The following is a 14,236-nucleotide window of genomic DNA, read 5'->3' as shown; positions in this document are numbered from 1 at the left end:
ATGTACGCTGTAAGAGTTGGGGTCGGGCATATAAGGGGTAGCTGGCCCACGCCTTTGTCCGACTCATCCACGCTAAGGACGTTGTTGAAGGAAGCAACGTGTTCTCGTCGATAACGAGGAGTACTGGATCTGTTTACAGTATTTACGTGAAGAGTGGAGAATGCTACATTTCATCATCCTAGCATGACTGAAACGAAGCACAAACCGAGGAGCCAGAAACAGCTGCTTAAAACCCCCTCTATGCAACCTACATCCCCAAGCCAGGGAAACTGCCGTCCAACCTTCGTCCAATCGGAGCGTCCCAAGTTCTCGAAGGACCCGTGTCGACGGCGAGGGTTCACACACTCACTTCCACAACTGTATTTCACTGAACACGCAGAAGCGAGGAGGACTTCGTAGAAAGGGGTTTTCACGCTTGACTCAAGCTGGCGCTTCTTGGTTCCTGAGATGATCCCGTAGTTAGCTGCAGCGTCTGTCAAACGACGGTGGCCATTACCGGAATCTTGAAAAATCGCCTTAGAAGACGCTTTTCCAGGAGGTTTCTTGCTCCCATCGGTCCGTGAAAGCAATAGCGAACCAGCTAACCATATTCGTTCCGCCAAACGTGACTCACCTTGATAGCGCCGCAAGTCTGTCCGAGGGGCGCGCAAGTTGGTTTTACGAAGCCATTCGTCGAAGCGGGCTAGGAGAGGTTTGAAGGTCACTACCCCTGCATGGCCGATCGTAACAACGCTCGCCGTATGAGCACACATTGGCGGCCGGCCAAGTGAGCAGGGAGAAAACATACGAATGCAAATAACAACAACACCATTAAACTGTAGAACATTGGTATCTTGAGATATGGTTCAGGGACACTTAGATGGAACTGTGGTTTGATTAATACCTTTAGGTGTGCTAGATGCATGGCGTAACCAAGCGCGCTTGAGCTTGATCCACACATGAGCTCAGTGACACCTCCTTTGCGTTGCGCAGCTCTCGGGATGCCTGCCGGAAAGAATATCGCCGGCGCGGTCTTATTGTAGCTGTCTTGTCGGGCGTTGTTTCATCGCTTGAGTCATATTTCTATGCTCTCTGATGTCGTGACGCGCGCTTACTAAGCGTGTTGTGCGTCTGAGTCGCTCGTGACGCGTGGTACAGCTACCAAAAAAGACTCCTAAAGCTTCGCGAGCCGCTGAAACGAAGCCTTGACGCTGAACAGCAGGGACACGTCTGGTGCGCTGCGTGGCCGCGGCAACGGGACGCATTGCCGATGGACGATGGTAAAAGTTCTTCACGTTATACTGAGGGCGGTGAGTACCGGTTCTGTTGTGACTGTTGTAATGAGTGCCGATGACAGCAATAAATGTAACCTACGTCAGGAATGTCTCTCGTTCAATTACTTATTTGCAAGTGTGTGTCTGTATTGTATATCTCACCGTCACGTCGTGCTCATGCTTACGCTACACAGTTTTATTGAAGCGAACTACATGCTCGCTTCATCAGCACTGTTTTGTTTACCTCAATCTCTCACCGCGTTGGTTATTCTTGAAGCTAGAGTATATTGTCACGTGGTCGTGACGGCAAAGAACACAGTAGCAATACTGTGAAAGACAAAACTAGCTTTTATTGGGCGAACCTGTGCCCACAAAACAGGCTACACTTAAAGCACAACGAGAGCGGCGAACACAGTCGGCGATCGTCGTAAATCTGATCACCGGGTCAAGCGCGTCAGCTTTTATACAGCAGTCATCGAATGTTCCAGACTAATCGTTCGGACCCGCGTGCCTTCCACAAAGTTCTACACCATTCGCGTCACGCGATGAAATCAGATAACACAAGGTCCGGCGACAACATACAGCGGATAGAAGCATCGATAACTTTCCAAAAACTTCGGATACATGCAGGCGCGTCCCGCGCTGTGCGATAAGATTTGTTAGGCGGCGAAACGTGGTCGCCCGATAAATATAAGTACACGTGTCAATATGCTCCACTTTTGTGCGAGTGCGCAGCCTCATACAGGGAGCTCGTGTTTTGTGCTGATGTATGGTCAGACTGATATGCATAGTTCACAAATCATTTGTAAACAATCCTTATTTAAAGAATATTGCTTGCAGTAATTCAGTCTGTAATCGCTTGATATTGCGTTTTCACTGTGAAAATCGTGTTTCTACGCTGTTGTCTTTTGTACGGGATGGGAGTACGAACTGACTTGGGAATTAATTCGCGTTCAGGTTATTATTCTTAAATTGTTATTGTTACCGAAGTTTCCTAGACAGAAGACCACACTCAAATTGTACGTGTTTAAATATTTGTTCTGTGGTAGTTTTTATCTGTTTGCGGTTTATTGTGCCTCTAACATTACAGGTTAATACCAATTGTTTGCAGTGCCACACTAACAAGTAACTATAAGACTATGAGATTACTAGTCTGTCCCTATAGGTTCCGCTAACCAGCAAGGGCATCAGAAAATTATCAACTGACGTACTGACAGCAGACCTGACTGTGCTGGCAACAGGGATGAGATCATCTTCCTTAATACAGTGTAAAACATATGTATTTGTACTAAAACATATTGTACATGAACCTTCAACAATTCGGCCTCTTTGCACCATTCCTGGGGCTGCTGCAGAAAGTGATGCTGCCACGCAGCACTCTCTCTAAAGGCCTTTTCATTATTGCTTCATGACCGTGAAGGCAAAAAAAAAAAACAGAGCAAGGCATAACGTATTTTTTTTTGTGAAGGGAAAACCGTTAGTTACCTTGATATTCTGCAAATAATGTAATCATGACAGTTTCTATAAATGTTTTGTGTCAGGATTTCCTCTCACAGGTGCTGCTCACATCATTTCCAGAATGTGGGTGCTGTCGCCGCATACCTCCATAAAGTTTATGTTCGATACAGGATAGGTTCCAGTCAGATATGGGTAGCGATTCTGAAATATGCCACTATTTCAGATGTTGAGCTTTCCACTTTTGCAACATATAATTATTGGAAATCTCCCTCAAATCTGTTGACGGCATGACACTGTTTCCAAGAAACTCTCCTTCATCATTGTCCGCACCAAAGAATATGTTGCGGGTCAAACCTGCATAGAAGGCACCTGCAGCAGCATACTTTGTATTTAATCAATTATTCTATGTTCTGTACATGTAAACCTAAAATTACCAATTATATGCCAGCTTATCTCAAACGATACAATGTTTTTGATGCATCGTACCTTCTAAATTAATTTCTGCAGGCTGCCTTGTGTAAATAACCTGTGCTGTTAAATAGCAACGCGACAAACATGACTTATACGCTGTGATTAAAACTAGGTGTCTTTGAATATTAAAAATAGAGAATTTAGACATAATATTAGTGTATGTTGAAAACAGATTTATAACAATCGCAAGAAAATTTCCTCAATAATCGCTAGCACGAATATCATCAATATTTCACTGGTTAGCACGTAAAGAACCAAGCGTGGTTAACGGCAGAGGTGGTTAATCGGCACTCCATATCCGGTTGCTTCAAGCATTCTGCCGCAGAATACTGTATAAAACATAAACTACAAACATGCCATAAAGTGCATTGCTCTTCCATTTGCGATATTTATTTACATAATTTTTCTCCAGGGCGTGCGGAAACAATAACTGCACCAGCAATGCACTTCATTGCAGATTGTGACTTCCGATTTCTCAAAACTGGCGCCAGGTACACTTTATGGCAAAGTGTTATTATTTTCAATACTGGCTGCCTTCAATATGAAATGACGTGTCCCCTAACTAAATGCAAATAGCTAATTAGTAAAACTTTGTCTCTAAATAATTGCATTGACTATCGCAAAATTGTGACCTCTGTCGCCGCTGTGAAGTTTTTACAGGAATAAAATGTCATTTTGTCTTAAAACCTGACTATGTATACATGTCCGAGAATTTCTACACCCGTAGTGGTTGCTCAGTGGCTATGGTGTTGGGCTGCTGAGTACGAGGTCACGGGATCGAATCCAGGCCACGGCGGCCTCATTTCTATGGGGGCGAAATGCGAAAGCAGCCATGTACTTAGATTTAGGTGCACGTTAAAGACGCCCAGGTGGTCGAAGTTTCCTGAGGCTTCCACTACGCGTGCCTCATAATGAGTAAGTGATTTTGGCACGTAAAACCCCATAATATTATTTTTAATTTCGAGCACAGCCCCTCCGGCCCTTTTATGAACCTTCTTTTTTGTAATCATTCTTATAGGCCTACAGTCGTGCACATCTTCGCCCGGGCGTCCTTCTGCGCATGCCCATGAATTTTGTGCATTGCTCTTTCGGCCACCCAGTGAAATTCACTGGATTGCACTAGCGTAACTCCTCGAGCAGCGCTTTCGAAAAATAGTATTTCGGAAGATCGGCTGAAGTTCAACAAGTTTCCGTTCCCAACGTCGAAAAGACACTTTTTTGCGATAACGCGCGCTTTTACGGCATCATAATCATCATCATCAGCCTGGGTACGCCCACTGCAGAGCAAAGGCCTCTCCCATGCTTCTCCAACAATCCCGGTCATGTACTAATTGTGGCCATGTCGTCCCTGCAAACTTCTTAATCTCATCCGCCCACCTAACTTTCTGCCGCCCCCTGCTACGCTTCCCTTCCCTTGGAATCCAGTCTGTAACCCTTAAAGACCATCGGTTATCTTCCCTCCTCATTACATGTCCTGCCCATGCCCATTTTTTTTCTTGATTTCAACTAAGATGTCATTAACTCGCGTTTGTTCCCTCACCCAATCTGCTGTTTTCTTATCCCTTAACGTTACACCCATCATTGTTCTTTCCATAGCTCGTTGCGTCGTCCTCAATTTAAGTAGAACCCTTTTCGTAAGCCTCCAGGTTTCTGCCCCGTAGGTCAGTACCGGTAAGACACAGCTATTATACACTTTTCTCTTGAGGGATAATGGCAACCTGCTATTCATGATCTGAGAATGCCTGCCAAACGCACCCCAGCCCATTCTTATTCTTCTGATTATTTCCGTCTCATAATCCGGATCCACCGTCACTACCTGCCCTAAGTAGATGTATTCCCTTACCACTTCCAGTGCCTCGCTACCTATTGTAAATTGCTGTGCTCTTCCGAGACTGTTAAACATTACTTTAGTTTTCTGCAGATTAATTTTTAGACCCACTCTTCTGCTTTGCCTCTCCAGGTCAATGAGCATACATTGCAATTGGTCCCCTGAGTTACTAAGCAAGGCAATATCATCAGCGAATCGCAAGTTCCTAAGGTATTCTCAATTAACTCTTACCCCCAATTCTACCCTATCCAGGTCTCTGAATATCTCCTATAAACACGCTGTGAATAGCATTGGAGAGATCGTATCTCCCTGCCTGACGCCTTTCTTTATTGGGATTTTGTTGCTTTCCTTATGGAGGACTACGGTGGCTGTGGAGCCGCCATAGATATCTTTCAGTATTTTTACATACGGCTCGTCTACACACTGATTCCGTAATGCCTCCATGACTGCTGAGGTCTCGACTGAATCAAACGCTTTCTCGTAATCAATGAAAGCTATATATAAAGGTTGCTTATATTCCGCACATTTGTCTATCACCTGATAGATAGTGTGAATATGGTCGATTGTTGAGTAGCCTTTACGGAATCCTGCCTGGTCCTTTGCTTGACAGAAGTCTAAGGTTTCCTGATTCTATTTGCGATTACCTTAGTAAATGGTTTCTAGGCAACTGACAGTAAGCTGATCGGTCTATAACTTTTCAAGTCCTTGGCGTCCCCTTTCTTGTGGATTGGGATTATGTTAGCGTTCTTCCAAGATTCCGGTACGCTCGAGGTCATGAAGCATTGCGTATACAGGGTGGCCAGCTTCTCTAGAACAATCTGCCCACCATCGTTCAACAAATCTGCTGTTACCTGATCCTCCCCAGGTGCGTTCCCCCTTTGCATAGCTCCCAAGGCTTTCTTTACTTCTTCCGGTGTTACCTGCGGGATTTCGAATTCCTCTAGACTATTCTCTCTTGCATTATCATCGAGGGTGTTACTGGTACTTTATAAATCTCCATAGAACTCCTCAGCCACTCGAACTATCTCATCCAGATTAGTAATGAGACGGCACTTAGTCGGTTTACGGCACTTTGTCGTTTTACGGCGCTTGGTCGTTATTTTGCTGCGGAATTAAAGCAGCACTTTAACTTTCATCAGAGCGCTGCTAAAAGGCAGCAGATAAATTAGAATGGACCAACGAAATGAGCGCTCCCGGCGAATAGAAAACAGCCGCGACCATCGCCAGAGCTTTGTGGACTCGGTGGCTGTGCCCCGGCACAGTTCTCAAATATCCTGGTTTACGTCATGCAGATGCTAGGAGGCGCCGCGCTCCAAGTGTGGCTGTCTTCATGAACGAGTGGCATGGCGTGTGCTGTTGAGGTGCACGAACCGCTGTCGTGACGGCGACTTCCATCCTCGACTGCTCCACGATGCGCTCTTACAAGACGCATCGTGCAAAGCCCAACTGCCGCTGGCGCCTACTCCACCCTGGGAAACCGCATGACCAAGGACATGAGCGTTCCCGCAAGATAGAAAACAGCCGCGACCATCGGAAGAGCTTAGCGGTTTCAGTGCCTGTGCCCCGACGCAGTTGACTAATCCTCTGGCTTACGTCATGCGGGCTGGCAAATCATCCGTTATCCTTGTAAAAAAAAAGAAAAGAAAATCGAGCAACTATTGTCTGGTGCAATGCCGAGCCCGTACTGCTGCCTTACTTGTTGATGTAATGCATGTAGTAACACTATTTACCTGTAATATGGAAGCTAGCCCTGCTCCTGCTATGTCTGAAAGCCTGGTTTTAGAACTTTAGGAACTATCGGCTGGCCAGACAAAAATGATCGCTGAAGTACAGAGTATGAAAGTCCAGCTAGTAGCAGCTCACAAAACAATTACAGACGTAGGCGCACGATTAGCTGGCCTTGAAAGTCACTCTCAGGTACTGCTTCGCTTACGAAGTGCAATAAGTGAAATACACACCGAGAAAAGCACGATTAGTCGGCGCATTGCCCAGTGAGAGTCTCGTATCGATGATGGATAAAGTCGAAGCTATTGCGATAATCATATTTTTATTGTATTTCATACTTTCCAGTTCGGAAGCATTCGCCAAGTTCAAACAGTCGAAGACGTAGTTTTGCCACGACGCGCTACGGAAAACATTTGAATCGAAAAAAAATTTAACGTGACCAGTACATTCGCTAGGAGCGCTGCCGCCCTATCATAGCAAAGTTTTCGTCTGTCAAAACCAAATACTATGATGATTTCCTATGGCCGCAAACTGATAGGCACTAATTACACAATTGAGGGAGACTTCTCTCAACCACTTCGTAATGTATGGAAATATTTGCTTGCAGTCCTATAGAACATGGAAGTGCCCTGCTCCCTCTGATTGAAAACGTTGTTCGTTGGCCTCAAAGTGACGTACGTTCCATGAATGCTCGAGTACCGTAACGGAAATGTCGTAGCGATTATTTTGTCGCACCAAAACCAATCAAAGTTCTCTCATTAACCTACGAAATAACACTTTGATCTTTGCTATTTACGCTAGCATACACAATTTTTTTACAAACCAGGACCTCACATTAAAGCTTGTGTCCTGCAGAAAAATGTTGGCTGCAGTGGAAACATGGCTTACGCTTCCGATCTGTGATAATGAAGCCGATTCACCGAATGTTCAGGCTTAAAACAAAAATTGTGGAGACACGCGCGGCGGTGTCGTTTTCCTGGTAATCGATCGGCATCTGTCTAGCTTGTCGATATCTAGTCCCATTTCGAAATGCTAAGGCTAGGCATATTGTTGTGGGGTGCTAACGCACCACACCAGAATATTCTTTTCGGTGTCTCTTACAGGCCTCCTCAGGACAACCCTGGCTTAGGCCTAAAACCTAATTATCACTGCCACAAACAAACTGCTGGTATAGCACACCACAAAAGGCAATATACGATTACTTCTCTTCGGGGATTTTCATTTTCAACACATATACTGGAGTGACCTGACATCTGTTTCGTTGACGAGTCAAGCAGAATCGAACAATTACAAGATTTGTGTCTCAATTTAATTTAATGAAGATGAGCGACTTGTGGATCACTGCAGGGCTTGCACCAATTGTTTGCCACGGTTCCGCGATGCGAGGATTTTGGGTAGAGGCAAGCATCAGACATCACGTGAAACATTGGAAGCCTTCTACATCAAGAAAGCGGGTCCGAACTGTGTTAGTGATACGTCGGTTTTTCTTTACGAGGCTGAGCTGAAGTTTCTATCACGCCTACTCCGATAAAACCTTGTACTCCATGTTGCCTTGTACGCATGCGCGGTGTATTGGAGGGCTATATATGTCGAGTGCTTTCACCCTCATTAAACAGTTGAAGTAGCGCCCGTGACGTCGTCGTCTTTCTTGTGTGTGTTGTTTTTTGGCGCAAAATCTTTTCAGTATGCAAGATCACCAACTAGCCCAGCACTTAACTCTTCTAACCTAACCCAATTCGTCACTGAACAAACTCGCGTAACACAGTACTCTTCCAACATTCTAGATTTGATACACGCAACTAATCCTTAGAACCTATCACTTATTCATGGCCGTCCATAAATTAGTGACCATAAATTTGTCCATGCTATTTTTTCACCGTGCCGCAGCCTGAGATGTACAACAAAACAATAAATCTATATAATAAGGGTGACTATGAAACAATAAACGATGAGCTGACCAATTTTCTTCCCGTATTTCGAACAACTTTTCGCGATCATGTAGTTAACATCAACTGAACACACTTGAAAAGCAAGCTAAGCGAACGAAAAGACTAATTTGTTCCTAGGCTTTGCTTTACTACTTTTTGCTGTACTAGTAACAGACATAAGGCCTGGTTCACAAATACCCAAAAACGGCTAGAATGTAAGAAAAAGCGTCTTTATCGTGCTGCGAGATAGACCAGGATGCGCGGGATGAGTACTACGAATCTGAAACCGCCTAGGCGGCTGCATTGCGCTACGCTAAACGTTATTTTTTTTTACCACACTGATCTACCTAGCGCATGCATACCAATAATCCGAAAGAAATTTACAGGGCAGTGTACTACAATGATACCCGAGATCTCGTCATCAGCAGTGACTCGGGTAAAACAGTTACGGTCGCCTAGTGGGCCTAAGTGTTTCACTCTACTTTTGCCACTGCTTCGACGCCGGAGCTGCACACGCCCTCTTTCTTTTGCCGCCACATACTATGCATTCTTCGATGCCAGCCATCATATTTAGTGTAAACTGCATTTCTTGCGTAATAAGCGAGCTTAAGCTTGCGTCATCAGATGGAACAGACGAAATAAATATGAAAATCTTGAAAAACGCAAGAAATATAATTTAATTTTAACTATCTCAATATTTTTACATTAATTTACTACAGGATCCATTCCTGATGACTGTAATATGGGTAAGGTGGTTTGAGTTTACAGATATGGTAATAAAAACTCCCCATTAAATTATCGTACCATTTCACTTTCTACTGTTCCCTGTAAAATCATGACGCACGTCATCTACTCCTATATTATACATTTCATTGATTCTAAGAACTTCTTTTATCATTCAAAACATGGATTTCGAAAGGGTTTCTCATGTGACATATATTTGCTAAAGCTTAAGCATGATATGTATCTTAATCATGACATTACCTTACAGGCTGACACTTTTTATAGACTTTGCAAAGGCCTTACACAAGGTTGCTACGAACGACTACTGCTTAAAGTTTGCATAATAATTTGCCCCCTGTTCTTGTCAAACCCGCCGCAGTGGCTTAGCGGCTATGGTGTTGCTCCGCTAAGCATGTGGTCGCGGGATGAAATCCCGGCAGGGGCGGCTGCATTTCGATGGGCGCGAAGTGCAAAAGCATCCTTGTGCCGTGCGTTGGGGCCCGTTGCATAATTGATCCAGAATTCCAGAATTCCTCTAATGTGCCATGCGTTTCTTTAGAAGAGGCCGGTTCATGCCAATTGCACAAAAATATTTCTAAAAACCGCTCGCAATCTGCCATTGTGCCGTCCTTCTAAGACCAGGCGTCCCTCAAAGATGCGTCCCTGGGCGACTTTTATTTCCAATATATACGAATGATTCACCTGTGCAAGTTTCTGCCAATACGCGAATCTTTGCTGACAGTTGCCGTATTCCTCGCAGCGTACAGAATATATCTGATCAAACAACCCTACAGGTAGACCTCTCCAGCATATTAATATGGCGTGAGTGCTGGTTAATGGCATTTAACTCCAAAAAATGTAAAATGTTGTCAATTGCTTGAATACGTAAACTCCTGGTGCTTCGTTTCGAATTTAAAACACAACGCTTGATTTAGTGCTATCATATTGCCACGGGAAAGGTATAAATGAAAGTACATTTACAAACTCTCTACAGCCAGCTGCAGCACTGCCAAGAGGGCGGGAAGACAATCTTTAATATTGTCGTTTTCATGCCCCCAGTGGCCAACGTCGGTTTTGTCACATTGCTCAGAGTCTCGCGATAATATAAAAAAAGAAACTTATTTGTTACTGTGTGTGACGATCTGTCCTGCTGCACTCACACAGCAAGCGTCATGTGAGCTTCTAACAAACCGCTAGATTTCCAAAAGCGTAACCTTTGCCTCATCCCACAGCACGTAAAATTAATCGCATATGAGTCGCTCGTTCGACTAAAAATGGAATAGGCGTCGTCTGTCTGGCATGCAGATGAAGTACATCTGGCCGAAGCTCTCCAGTATTCATTCATTGCCCGTGTGCATGCGACATCAGGTTTAAATCACTAAGATAGAAATCCGGTGTTTCACTCCTCGCCTATCGTCGCCGCCCCGCTCGCCCTTTTTTGTCAGCCACCCGCAGCGCGCACATCCCGCGCCACACTCCCAGCAAGTCTCGCGTGTGCGAACCCCTACTTTTGCCTCATTCTTTTTTTTTTTCAGTATTGGCACAGCCTTGAACGGCGTTTGCGAAGAAATCGCTGCAACCACTTGTCCATCTTTATTTTTTTCAACGCTTGACCGAACACATTGAACATACCAGTGCATAAATACTTTGTTTAGCGCAAAACAACGGACACAAGAAAGGCGACAGGACAAGGCGCTACTCTCAACTGACATCATTTTATTGCGTCACGCCTTTATAGACAGCAGAAACTAGAGGAACATGCGCAGTGAGCACCATGTGCAGGAGCCACCAACATCCGATCACAAGAGCGCACTCATGCGACAGCATCTAAGAAACCATATTCAGCATTGCAAGTTTAAAGAAGGCACACTAATGCACTGTGACCCTAACACTGTATGAAGAATGCTTCCGATAACTCTCGGGCGGTGGTACCGCGACTGTTTTTCAATATCGTGGTATCACGAAACATGGGTTTGCACTTGCATATTTTGCAATGTTGGGTTCAAATGAGAACCTGTGCCTGTTGGTATCGATCGCTCATGTTCTCTAAGGCGCTCGTTAACACAGCGGCCTGACTGCCCTACATACGCTTTGCCACATGACAACGGAATCTTATAAACCACACCGACGCTGCAATCTACAAACTTCGCGTATTTCTTTTCACAATCTGGTTTTTTACTTGTTTTAGAAATACGGCTGCACAACATTGACAGTTTCTGAGGAGCAGAAAACACTACCGGAATTTGGTATCTAGTGGCGACATTCTTTAGATTGTGAGCAATTCTATGGCAATACGGCACAACTTCAGGCCTCTTCTTTTGTGTGCTACAGTTACTTTTGTGCCGCTTCCCTTTCAGTTTCTGAAGCAATACCTCTGAGACTGACGTCACCACCACACTTGGGTATCCCGCAGCCTGTAGCCTATTTAACTGTGCAACGAAACTCTGGTTCTAAAGAATCTAAAGAATGTCGCCACTAGATACCGAATTACCCGCCGTGGTTGCTCAGTGGCTATGGTGTTAGGCTGCTGAGCACGAGGTCGCGGGATCGAATCCCGGCCACGGCGGCCTCATTTCGATGGGGGCGAAATGCGAAAACACCCGTGTACTTAGATTTAGGTGCACGTTAAAGAACCCCAGGTGGTCGAAATTTCCGGAGTCCTCCACTACCGCGTGCCTCATAATCAGAAAGTGGTTTTGGCACGTAAAACCACATAATTTAATTTTTTTTTTTTTTAATAGATACCGAATTCCGGTAGTGTTTTCTGCTCCTCAGAAACTGTCAATGTTGTGCAGCCGTATTTCTAAAACAAGTAAAAAACCAGATTGTGAAAAGAACCACGCGAAGTTTGTAGATTGTAGCGTCGGTGTGGTTTATAAGATTCCGTTGTCATGTGGCAAAGTGTATGCAGGGCAGTGAGGCCGCTCTATTAACGAGCGCCTTAGAGAGCATGAGCGATCCATACCAACAGACACAGGTTCCCATTTGGCCCTACATTGCAAAATATGCAAGTGCAAACCCATGTTTCGTGATACCACGATTTTGAAAAAGAGTCGCAGTACCACCACCCGAGAGTTATCGGAAGCATTCTTCATACAGTCGTTAGGGTCACAGTGCATTAGTGTGCCTGCTTTAAACTTGTATAATGCTGAATATGGTTTTTTAGATTCTGTCGCATGAGTGCGCTCTTGTGATCGGATGTTGGTGGCTCCTGCACATGGTGCTCACTGCGCATGTTCCTCTAGTTTCTGCTGTCTATAAAGGCGTGACGCAATAAAATGATGTCAGTTGAGAGTAGCGCCTTGTCCTGTCGCCCTTCTTGTGTCCGTTGTTTTGCGCTAAACAAAGTATTTATGGATCCGCACCAACTAGCCCGCCAACGCATGGTGCTGACACCAGTGCCTAGCCAGCTGTACTGTAAAAGTAACACTTTCTTTCTATTTCTGTATTACCAAAGATATTTCTTTATCGTTGCACTGTTTGTAATTAGGCAGTGTACGTCAGTAGTTTGCGTTTCATCGCATAAATAACATTTTTGTATGTTTAACAATCGCTTATTTAATACATCCATCCGGGGTCTTACAGGTTATAAACTGAACTGAACTCAGCAGCCAAATTTAGTTTCTTTTTCTTTGCAGTTGTAAACATAGGTGCGCTGCCAATGATGTTCTTAAATAAATTCTACCGTGACGCACTCATAGAGTAGACGGCATGGCGAAAAGTCGCCTGTTGAAGAACTAACGCTGATAAACGTTTAGCTCTTACTGGAATCGTGAAATGTAAAACGGTGGTCGTGAACGACTGTGGCACAATATAAGAAACACCAAAACAACGAACAGTCAAAAACATGCTAACTAGACTCGTGCTCTTGATTTGGTTGTGGTTCTTGTTCTTACTGTGGCAAAATAAACAGTTTCCACTCAAACGTAGCTAAGTGCTACAGAGGAAACATATACGTTCTGTGGAGACTTGCAAGGCGGAGAGAAGGGAAAACACGACATCCACCCAAGCGCCGCTGAGAGCTGTGAAGAAAACCCACACGGGATCCTCGAAAGAAAAGCCTCGCGGTACCCGATGCACGTTGCACGGCCGTTTTTCATTCCGCCCCCCACGGAATGTGGCCACGGCGGCCGCGACTCGATCCCGCGACCTCGTACTTAGCAGCAAAACACCGATGCCACTAACAGCCACGGTGGGTTCAAATTGCAATCGCGACTTCATCATAGACAGTCTTTGCCATTGCACATCATTCAGAACTACACGGACACTTTTTCTCTCAGTAGCATTCTACCTTACTCGACAAGTAATTAGAGTTGCTGGGTGATTTCGCCTCGTTGTTCGGGAGAACCTCAGGTCCGACGTTTTCATCGCCTCGTACGATGGTGAGACATCGAGTCAGCTCGGTCTCACGCAGACCTTGAATCGCGCACAGCAAAGTTTTGAATTTCATTTGTAAGAACGATTAACGCTAGAAGCCTCTTGCGATCACTCCGGCAAGCCTACTTCACACTCCGCCACAACCTCGCTTACCTTAATTTTGAGCAGGCTGTGATTGATGTCCATGTTTTCCCCCCTTTTGCCGAGCTACTACCGCAAGATAATCGTGTGCGTTGATCACTTAGGGAATGGCCACTATATACCCCGACACATGTGCTCGCGTCGTGGCTGTCTTGCTCGGCTTCGTCCACCGGGCTTCGATCGTGTTCGAGAGTTCAGTGCTGAATCGGTTCAGGAACTGGGCCTGTATCTACAAAGACATGCTCTTATGCTGCTATTATTAGCAAGAGCAAATCGCAGCCAATCTTGACGCTGGACATAGCATAGCATAGCATAGCATAGCATAGCATAGC

General features: G+C 45.0%; 1 long non-coding RNA gene across 3 annotated transcripts in view; it reads left to right on the top strand.

Annotated features, from left to right (window-relative positions):
* Nucleotides 1–14,236, top strand: part of LOC129385996 (uncharacterized) — a 98,003-nt gene that overhangs the window by 64,163 nt on the left and 19,604 nt on the right. The window contains exon 3 of one of the 3 annotated variants that reach the window (XR_008613464.2): nucleotides 6,303–8,350. The exons of the other annotated variants lie outside the window; for them this stretch is intronic. This is a non-coding gene — a long non-coding RNA (uncharacterized lncRNA). Of the gene's footprint in view, nucleotides 1–6,302; nucleotides 8,351–14,236 lie in introns of those variants that run through there. 3 annotated transcript variants of the gene reach the window in all.

Source organism: Dermacentor andersoni, chromosome 7, assembly GCF_023375885.2.
Source record: "Dermacentor andersoni chromosome 7, qqDerAnde1_hic_scaffold, whole genome shotgun sequence".
NCBI classification, from domain to species: domain Eukaryota; kingdom Metazoa; phylum Arthropoda; class Arachnida; order Ixodida; family Ixodidae; genus Dermacentor; species Dermacentor andersoni.
This window is presented reverse-complemented; position numbering and strand designations above follow the sequence as displayed.